Source organism: Crotalus tigris, unplaced genomic scaffold (genome assembly GCF_016545835.1).
Source record: "Crotalus tigris isolate CLP2741 ecotype Arizona unplaced genomic scaffold, ASM1654583v1 scf7180000018925.3142382, whole genome shotgun sequence".
NCBI lineage: Eukaryota > Metazoa > Chordata > Lepidosauria > Squamata > Viperidae > Crotalus > Crotalus tigris.
In genome coordinates, this window is record NW_024097278.1 from 1,649,616 (window position 1) to 1,660,355 (window position 10,740).

The window sequence follows — 10,740 nt, forward strand, 5'->3', positions numbered from 1 at the left end:
TATATGCAATTTTCTAATGCCAGACAACTGCCTAATTTTATTCACAACTTACTTTAATTAGCGTATTTATCCCAAAGCTTTCTGTAAATGTTTAAGTATCGTGCCAGCTTGGGGCTACAGATGGATATTGTTCAACATATACAGTGAAGACTTCTCCTGTCCATTTCTATTTTCAGGATAAAAACAATACTGTAAGCAAATACTATTGTACTGTTATGTTATACAAAAGGCATTGTAAAAACATTGTGTCATGCATATAGACAAGAGGGGGCATCTCCAGTTGTAATCTTGACTTTTTTTTCCCCCTTCCACTCTTTTCTGGTGGACACCCATGCTTCTATAATTTGTCTTCTTTCAGATAGGTTGGGACTATAGTTGCCAATTGCATAAGATTGTTTGCAATGTATTAGTTGGGTTTTTGCTTCCTGGCATGATCCGGATTGAAACTGCTTTTGGGTATACAGCACAGTTTTTCAGTGGACAGAAACTGCTGCTTAGGTATAGTCTGCACATATTTTGTATGGGAAAATAATGCACCTTGCATCAAAACCTGAAGAAATTGTGGGTTCCGATCTTATTTAAAGCTCACCCCAGAAGGTAGAAAACTGTCTGCTGAGAATGCTTTAATGTGCACTCCTTTCCTGAACTGAAAACTGGGCTGGGTGGCTAAATAAAAGAAGATGGCTTGAAGATCCTGTTTAGATTTGTACAATTTAGGGATTAGCAATATTCCCTAAGGCAGAAATGAGCCAGGAGGGCTAGAAAAAGCCTGCTTTTTCTGTTGGGGATCTGCTTGATAAGGTAAAGCAAAGACAGAAGATCAGAAAGTTTCTGATCCTCAGTTGCTTAAAAGAGCCTCAACTACATATTAGGCTGTAACAGGGGAAGCTAAATATTTGAGGCAAGATGAGTGGCAGACAAATTTAATAAATAAAACTAAATAAATATTTTCAGATATTTTGAAAAAACTGGAGCTCAAGATGGGCTAAGAGAGGAGGGATATGGGTTAAGAGAAGAACATTTTGGCTAGGAATTCAGAAGAGGAATAAAAGCCTCTGTCCCTCACTTCTTTACAAAGACTTTGTACCTTTCTTGGACTTTGCCACTCCACTCTCACACAATTGTAGTGGGACTGCAAATGCTTTTTAAAAAGTCTTTTGGGACTTGCATGAAGAAACACCTCTCTCTGCTACTCATTAAAGCAGTTGTGTCCTTCCAGGTTTCTCTATGAGCCTGAAAAAAACATATCTGCTTTAGTGAGTCCACTAATGCAACTGTTAAAGTAGCTGCCTTGTCAGGCTCACACAGAATCCTGAACAAAAGTCACCACTGCTTTAAGAGCAGCAGACAAAAGCTGGACCCATACCAGTTCTGAAGTATTTCTTCCAAAGCATTTTCAAAGTATGTACCATCGTAATTGATAATCTCATTCCTAATCTGCATTATTTCAACCAGGATAATGCCGCAGTACTTCAATATTGGCGCCTGCATTATGGGTACAACATGTCCATTATCAAGGAGATAGCACCAAAGGAATCAAACATGAAAACCCATGAAGCACACATGTAGCATGCCTCATTTAGGGATGGGTAATATATTTATATCTCCATTTTTTTTCCCATGAAAACTCTCACTTAAGGCCTCTAATACGTACCCTCCAGCATACTGTCTTTCCAAGGGGATGCATCACAAATTTACTACAACTGAGATTCCAGAATTCCCTGCTCGTGATAATTGTTTCCACCATCCCAACCGGAACTGCAGAACATCTGGAGAACACAATTTGGTGTATGACTGCACTCAAGTTATCCATTCACATAGACCTATTGCTGCTCAATAAATCTGCCCTAAACCTTGAATCAAGTTCCTTCTACCTAGTAGATTTGTTCATGATCAGGTCCAAAACTGATTCTATTGAACTCAAACTCAAACACTGATTTTCCTATAAAGTGCCCACAGGTTTTAGTGTAGGTTTTAACTGCAAGCTCACATAGGCGCAGAACAAGTATTTTTCCACTGTTAGAGATTTTATACCACAATTCCAATACCAACCAAAAAACAAATGACCATTTTCCAACTGTGATCAGTCTAACAGATCTTCCCGACACTCTGCTTTTGAAGAACCTTCAAAGATAACTCTTTTAGATCAAATTATTTGAATATCCGGTTGAATATCAAAGAAGAACGAGAATCGAAAAGGGAATGTTGGATTCAAAATCAATGGCTGCAAGCCTAAACTAGGATGAACTTTATAAAGCCCTCAGCTTTCATCGATAATAGTCTATCAATGTAGCAAATCATCATTTAACTTGTTTTGCGTCTCTTGTTTCAGCCAGCCAGTTGGCAGATCAGCATTCCTAATTGCATCCCTAAAATGTTTCCTCCATTCTAAGTTTGAACATCCAATCGATATAAGCCTGTATGATATCTAACTATGTAAGACAATGCCACCTCTCACAAACACAGGATACCTTATTTGCATGATACTAAAAATAAAAACATGGCCGATGTTTACGGCAAACAGCCATGCTAGGCTCAGGGCAACTGAATTAGACAAAAATGTAAGTGTAAAAAAGATGTTGAGACACTAGAAAGAGTACAGAGAAGAGCAACAAAGATGATCAGGGGACTGGAGGCTAAAACATATAAGGAACGGTTGCTGGAATTGGGTATGTCTAGTTTAATGAAGAGAAGGACGAGGGAGGACATGATAGCAGTGTTCCAGTAATCTCAGGGGCTGCCACAAAGAAGAGGGAGTCAAGCTATTCTCCAAAACACCTGAAGGCAGGACAAGAAGCAAGGATGGAAACTAATCAAGGAGAGAAACAACCTAGAACTAAGAAGAAACTTTCTTACAGTGAGAACAATTGATCAGTGGAACAACCTGCCTCCAGCAGCTGTGAAGGCTCCAACACTAGAAGTTTTTTAGAAGAGACTGGACAGCCATTTGTCTGAAATGGTATAGGGTTTCCTGCCTGAGCAGGGGGTTGGACTAGATGACCACCAAAGTCCCTTCCAACTTTATTTATTTATTTATTTATTATTAGTAGTAGTAGTAGTAGCAGTAGTATATTAAAACCCAATTCACGTACACAGTATTAGCCTATCAGACCAAATTTCCTTATAGAGTTCTCAGCATGACCAAAACAGTTCACCCTGTACTTGTCAACAGGTGGGATTGATATATATATATAAAATCAATCCATATATGGGGGAAGAAGCACCTGTATCTTTACTGCAGGTTCATTCTCTAAAAAGTGAGCAGTTCTTGAAGATAGGAAACGGGCCAGAGTTAACTCTGTTTGAAAAGCAGAGCTTCCAATTTAGCAAAATACATTCAAGCTGTTAGGAAGGAAAAATTGCCAGCAAATTGAAGAAGTGGGTATTCAAATGAGTCGATGGTTTAGCCTCTATAGCTCTGCTTCAGAAGTTCCGGTTGGTTCTCTGCTTGCACAGTATACCACATATATATTAATTCACTTCCTGTCTGCACATCTGCTTCCTCTAAGCAATCATGCTTGCAGTTTTAAAATACCCGTTGCAACTTAAGAGGCCACACTGATGAACCACCCAGTGCCTAGCAGTTCCGATTCTTCCACAGATAACCAAGTGTGGCTTTAATACATAAGGGGTTCAGCAGAGACTTTGCTTCGCTGTGGCTCGTGTGTGTACACAACTACAGTTGAGAGCTTCTCCTATCAAGATCAACTGAAGGGTGTGGCTGGATGGGGTCAAAGCCCCAAGCTTTGAACAAGCTTCTTTGCAATAAAGTGAACGTAGAAAGGTCTCTCCAGCGGTTAAAATATATATTCCTCCATCCCTTTTTTAATTTGAACAGGCACAGGCTGGAACAAAATCATAACTATTAATAAAAAAATGTTATGAAGGAGGAGGAATGATTTATAGCTTTTGCTTTCCAAAGGACAAACTGACTCTTGTCATTTTTGACTTTGGGCTAATTAAAGCTCATTTTACTTTGGGGGGAGGAAAAAGGGAATACAAGATAGGGACAGAAACCACGATAAAGGCTTATTTGTTTGAAAGTGAAAGAGATATAAAGAATCATTTTACTATGACTGATCTGCACCAGCTCCTGATTAAAAGGCAAAATGCTGTTTCATGGCCAAATGGAGCCCATTAGCTCAACCTGGGCCCTGGTGAGTTCCTGGCTACAATATGCAAACAGTTTTTTTTCCTTTCTCAGAGATGTTCATTACAACTACAGATAGTCCTCAACTTACAACCATTCATTTAGCAGGCACAGGTACAACAGCACTGAAAAAAAGGTGATTTACCATCCCTGAAAATTAAAACGGTCACAGCATCCCCACGGTAATGGGATCAAAATCTGGGTGCTTAGCAACCAGCACGTATTTATAGGGGTCGCAGCCTCCTGGGGGATCACGTGATCCCCTTTTGTAATCTTCCCAGCTGGTTTATGACCAAGTCAATGGAGGAAGCCAATTTTGCTTAAGGGCTGCAGAGATTCACTTAACAAGATCATGAAACTGGGCACGACTCATTTAACAACCACCTGGCCTAGCAATGGAAATCTGGTCCCAAATGAAGCCATAGGTACTCAGTCAAGCTTACTAACAGTCTAGCACAGTGGTTCTCAACCTGTGGGTCGGGACCCCATTTGGGGTCGAACGACCATTTCATTGGGGTCGCCAAACAAGGCTGTCCGCCATTTTTTCCCCTTTTCTTTGGCCACGCCCCTGGCACCCAGTGATGTATAAGTGGTTGGGGGTCACCACAACATGGGGAACTGTATTATGGGGTCGCGGCATTAGAAAGGTTGAGAACCACTGGTCTAGCATTTCCTGGTGGTCTCCTTTCCAAACACAAGCTAGGTCTGTTCCCGTCCAGCTTTATGAGCCTAGACCAGGGGTAGGCAACCTTGGCTCTTTTATGACTCGTGGACTTCAACTCCCAGAATTCCTGAGCCAGCATGGCTCAGCTTGGAAACCTCTCCCTTTCCCCTCAGCATGGCTGGCTCAGGAATTCTGGGAGTTGAAGTCCACGAGTCATAAAAGAGCCAAGGTTGCCTACCCCTGGCCTAGACAATGTTGGAAAGTGCAAGGACACTTCAGTCAGGCAGATGACTGTCATCAAATACAATGATGAACAACTTCCACAAGGGGAAAAAAAACAACCCAGCCTAGTGCTAGATTACAACTACTCATGGCTGGCAACTCCAGTAACAATAAGTCACAGCCATGGAGCTGTGATACAAAGTTCAGGGACCATTTAAGCGGGAACACCCATCGGAGGACAAACCATGACAAGGAAACTGCTGAAACAGTGTTGAGCCAGGAAGAGTTTTAGTGTTGATGACACGAGCTTGGAGCTTGGAAGTTGTGGGTCCGTACTATTTCAAACAAGAGTTACAAAATATATTGTGGGTCCGTACTATTTCAAACAAGAGTTACAAAATACAGGTGGTCCTCGATTTACAGCCACAATGGAGCCCAAAATTTCTGTTGCTAAGTGAGACATTTGTTAAGTGAGTTCTGCCCCATTTTACCACCTTATCATGGTTGTTAAATGAATCACTGCCGTTAAGTTAGTAAACACAGTTAAGTGAATCTAGCTTCCCCATTGACTATCAGAACATCGCAAAAGGGGATCACGTGGCCCCGGGACATACAACCGGTTGCCAAGCGTCTGAATTTTGATCACGTGGCCACCGGGATGCTGCAACGGTCGTAAATGTGCAAAACGGTCATAAGTCACTTTTTTCAGTGGCTGTTGTATTTTCAAACGGTCACTAAATGAACAGTTGCTAAGTCAAGGACTAGCTGTAGTTGGAGCCTTCAAAGCACCATCATCTTCTGATGCAAATCTCCTGCAAGCAGGAACCAGCGGAAGGTAAAAAATCTGCCATCATGAAAATATTAGAACAATCCACAATCTATAGATCCAAAGACAAAGGAAAATGCAGACACAGGCTCACTTACAGGATGTGAGAGAAGCAGCTGGATTAAGGGACAGCAGTTATGCCGCGCTTGGCTCCTGCTGTCCATATGCTCAACACATGCAGCAATTAATCCCTTCATACTTGAAGTCCATATATACGCACACCCACAACTCATCACATCCAAAGTCCAAATTAAGTTCAAGTGTCTTTGATTAAAGGGGGGGGAGGGGCAGGGAATACAGTTCCATTTAAGATTTACGTTTGGGACCCAGTGCAGAACCACCAACTCCTTTTTCAATGCATGCTCTTTTTTGTTGTTTTTTTAAAAAAACAAAAAACCTCCAAAGCTGTCACTTAATGACCGAAACCCTGAAAAATATGTAAGGTTCAGAAGTAAAAAAAAAAAAAAAAAAGCTGGATGAATGGGAACAGAAGACCCTGCTCACAGGTGGTCTTTGCCAAATGCTAGCCCCTGGAGGACAAAAAAAAAGGGGGGGGGGAATCGTGGGATTGGGAGGAACAGTACATGGGGGGGGGGAAGAGCAGCCTTTCACCCCACCCCAAAGGATCCGCTCCTGATCTCTGGGATCTCTCCTAAGATTCTTGGATCTTTCCAGTGCGTAAAAGCCGAGAGGCGCAGCTCCCGTCTGAAGTTTTTTAAAAGGATGAAGGGTGCAGCTCCGAATTGGAAGGAGGGGGGGGGAGATATCTGAGCGCCTAAAAGGCTCTTTAAACTGGCGAGGGAGACGGGGAGGAAAGAGAACTTCGCCCCGGAGGGCTGGCAAAAGGGATTGAGGAAGCCAGCCGTTTTTCAGACGGGCCCCAAAGCCAGCTTAGGAAACTCGCCACGTTTGGCGCAGGGCCCGCTGGCCAGCAGCCTCGGCCGGCACCCTTCGCCTTTGTCTCCACCGGCTATATATCGGGGAGGGGGCCCATCAGAGGCGCCCCAATCTCCTCCTTCGCCGCGCCGCCGACAAAGCCCGGGGAGCGGCTGCCCTCGCGCGGGTCCCGGGCCCCGCAGCCGGTGCGCCTGGCCCATTCCTGGGGGGGGGGGGTGGAGGTCCGAGGGGGTTCAGAAAAGCAGCGACCACCGATTTGCCCCCCCACCCGCCCCCCAAATCCGGGCTGGCGCCTTCCCACCTCTGGCCAGCCTCGAGTCCCTTCCCCAGCCGCCCGTGGCGCGCCGCCTCCCGGTTCCAGCCGAGCGCCAGCCTTTGTGCGCAAAGGGAGGGAGAAAGAGACCCCCCCCCACACGGGCCGCCCCCTCCCGCAAGCCCCCCTCCTCAATTCGCAGCCGCTCAGCCCTACCGGGAAGCAGAAGGCGAAAGGCGGGGAGGGCAAAACTTCTTCCCCCGAAGCGAGCCGCTGCTCCTGCTCCTGCGGCCCGGCTGGGCACTCGCTCGCGGGTGAGTGAGTGGGTGGGTGGGCTTCTTCTGGCCGCTGCCAGCCAGCCAGCCAGCCAGCCAGCCTTCCTCCTCCTGCCCGGCCGAGACGCGCCTTGTAAGGGCTGCGGGGCGGAGCAGCGCCGCCCCCCTGCTGAGTCACGGGACAGGGACCGCCCCTTTCTCTCCCACCCCCTCCCACCCCCAAGCGGGCAGCCCCCCCTCCCCACTCATGCCCTCCGCGGCTCCGGAGCTTTTGTGTCTAACCGGGGCGCCTTTGTTTCCGCGGGCGCTGGGGAGGAAGAGGGGGCTCCTGGGGTTTAATTAATGGGAGCTGGCCAGCTGCGGCCGCCGCTCCCCTGCGTGAACGCGTGGGAAGCCCACGCGGATGGTTCAGACCGAGGGAGCGGCTGCAAGGAGGTCCCCGTTCGAGTTCCACGCGTGGAGCCGGGCAGCGGGAAAGACGTTGCGCGGGGAAACAAAGGCCCACTCAGATCGGTGGGACAGGCTTGGCAGGCGCCCCCCCTCCAAGTCCTGCCGACGGCGATTGGCACCTTCCCCAGCCTTTGCTGGAATCTGTCCTACTCGCGAGGAAGCCTGCTTCCCCCCTCTCCCCCCCCCCGTGCGTGTTCCTTGGGCAACCACGTGTCCGTGAATTCTTAAATTCACTTAAATTATTGGGGCTACCAAAGAACCAATTTTATTTCCCCCTCTCCTCCACCCGTGCTTGAATGTCATTAAACGCAGCTGGATTCGTGCCTTATAAGCATCTGGAAATTGTTTTTTTAATGCAACCTGGCTGCTGGGTGGGTCAATTGGGCTTGTTTTAACAAGCCATGGTTAGTCCTGGTTCTAGTGTGGTGGGTGAGCCCAGCCACCTTGGTTGCTTTTCAACCCTCAGTCGGATTGCATGGAGACTCTTTTGTTGAAGAGCCCAGCGGATGCCATGATGAAGACATTAAATAATTCCATCATTAACAAAGGGCTCGGATAGGCCTCTGCATGATCTTATTACAATATTATTTTATTTCCAAACGAGTCATGCGTAACACAGTCATTCTTATGATCTAATCCAGTTTTTCATTAGATAATGGGATTAAGGGAAGGAAATTGGTGACCAGTTTGAAATACAGGTAGTCCTCTGCTTATGACCATAACTGAGCCTCAAAATTATGTGGCTAAGTGCGTTTTGCCCCGTTTTACATCTTTTGTCGCCACGTTTGTTAAATGAATCCTGCAGTTAGTGACGGTTGTTAAGTGAATCTGGCTTTCCTCATCGACTTTGCTTGTCAGAAGGTTGCAAAAAGGGATCACATGACACACACACACGGACATTGCAACCGTCATAAATATGAGTCAGTTGCCAAGTGTATGAATTTTGGTCCTATGACCGTGGGGCTGCTGCAGCGGTCATAACTCTGAAAAACGGTCATAAGTCACTTTTTTCATTGCAATTGTAACTTTGGTCACTAAATGAACTATTGTAAGTCAGGCTTAGCAATGTGTAACTTACAAGTTTCATGTATGGCTCAATTTATACTCATTTACTAAAAGAATAGTAACAGCTTAGCTCTGTGTTTTTCAACCTTGGCCACTTTAAGATAGGTGGACTTCAACTTTCAGAATCCCCAGACAGCTGTGCTGTGCTGACTGGGGGATTCTGGGAGTTAAAGTCCATCCATCTTAAAGTGGCCAAGGCTGAGAAACACAGGTTAAATCAGACATGTCAAACACAAGGCCCGGGGGCCAGACGCGGCCCATGAAGTGGTTTCATGTGGCCCGCGAAGCCATCATGGAAACAGTGAGGGAACGGCCCCATCTGCCATGGCCCTGGCCCAGGCCAGCCGGGAGCCAATGTACGATTTTGTGGTGGCCATCTTGGCACTTGCCCCAGTGGACCATGTCTTGGCACTTGCCCTGGTCCCACCCCCTTCTGCCAGAGACCCTCAGATCTATCCCACTTCTGCCCAGGCCCCTACAGGCACCCTTGACACGAACGATGTAGAGCTGGCCACACCCACCCAGTAGGCCACACCCACTCTATTCACACCCACCCAATAGGCTGCATCCACCCTGGCCACACCCACCCGGCCCCCTGAGGGCAACTGCAATGCTGATGTGGCGCTCAATGAAATTGAGTTTGACACCCCTGGGTTAAATACTCAGGCTACCTCCCTAGTAAATCCTGGTGGTCGCCCATGCAAACACAAATCTATCCCTATTCCAGGGGTCTTCAAATGTGGCCCTTTTATGACTTGTGGCTGAGGAATTCTGGGAGTTGCAGTCCACAAGTCATAAAAGGGCCAAGTTTGAAGACCCCTGCCTATTCCCTACTTAGCTTTCAAAGGTGCTTTTTGAAAAGGCAGCTGGACCTTCTTGGTTTTTCCTGGAAGACGTTTCGCTTCTCATTCAAGAAGCTTCTTCAGTTCCTCCATTCAGAAGTGAAGAGGCTTCTTGGATGAGAAGCGAAACGTCTTCAAGGAAAACCAAAAGTCCAGCTGCCTTTTCAAAAAGCACCTTTGCACAACCATGACATGGATGACTGAGAATCTCCATAGATAGCTTTCAGGGATTGTTTTTTCCCCCCCTATTTTGCCACTGTTTAAAGGTATAATAACATTCTTTTCTTTCATTGTTCTCTTTAGAGAATCCTACTTTATAATTGATGTTTGGTCTTCTTGGGCAACGCGAGAATATTGATTTCTCTAATGAGCAAGATTTCCTTTGAGATGGTGAGACTGGTGCTGGAAAGGGGTCCTTTTACGCTAGCAGATCTATGTGGGCAAAGAAAAAAAAACCAGACTGGCTTTTTAATTAAGATTAGTTGGCTGATATACGGAGTGAGGAATTTTCTGTAATGGCCCCCAGAGTTAGTGGTTCAGTTTGGAGAGTGGCCTTAGGGAGAAACAGCCAGTTTGGTCTAGGCCAGGGGTAGGCAACCTTGGCTCTTTTATGATTCGTGGACTTCAACTCCCAGAATTCCTCAGCCAGCCATGCTGAGGGGAAAGGGAGAGGTTTCCAAGCTGAGCCATGCTGGCTCAGGAATTCTGGGAGTTGAAGTCCACGAGTCAGAAAGCGACCTAGGCCTAGGCCAGAGGTAGGCAACCTTGGCTTTTTTATGACTCGTGGACTTCAACTCCCAGAATTCCTGAGCCAGCATGGCTCAGCTTGGAAACCTCTCCCTTTCCCCTCAGCAGGGCTGGCTCAGGAATTCTGGGAGTTGAAGTCCACAAGTCATGAAGGGGCCAAGGTTGCCTACTCCTGGTCTAGTGGTTATGGCAGCAGGCTAGAAAGTGGGAAATGGTGAGTTCTCCTTAGCCATGAAAGCCAGCTAGGTGACTTTGGGCCAATCGCCAGGAGACACTGAGTTCTAGTCCCCATGAAACCAGGGGAGCAGAGTTCTAGTCCCACCATAGACATGAACACCAGCTGGGTGGC

At 46.5% G+C, this 10,740-nt stretch overlaps 1 protein-coding gene across 3 annotated transcripts in view; it reads right to left on the reverse strand.

Annotated features, from left to right (window-relative positions):
• Window positions 1–7,354, reverse strand: part of FAM107B (family with sequence similarity 107 member B) — a 51,332-nt gene extending 43,978 nt beyond the window's left edge. For all 3 annotated transcript variants that reach the window (XR_005558432.1, XM_039357511.1, XM_039357514.1), the window contains exon 1: window positions 7,229–7,354. The gene's annotated coding sequence lies outside the window, so the exon portion shown is untranslated. The remainder of the gene's footprint in view (window positions 1–7,228) is intronic.
• Window positions 7,355–10,740: the final 3,386 nt, after the last annotated feature.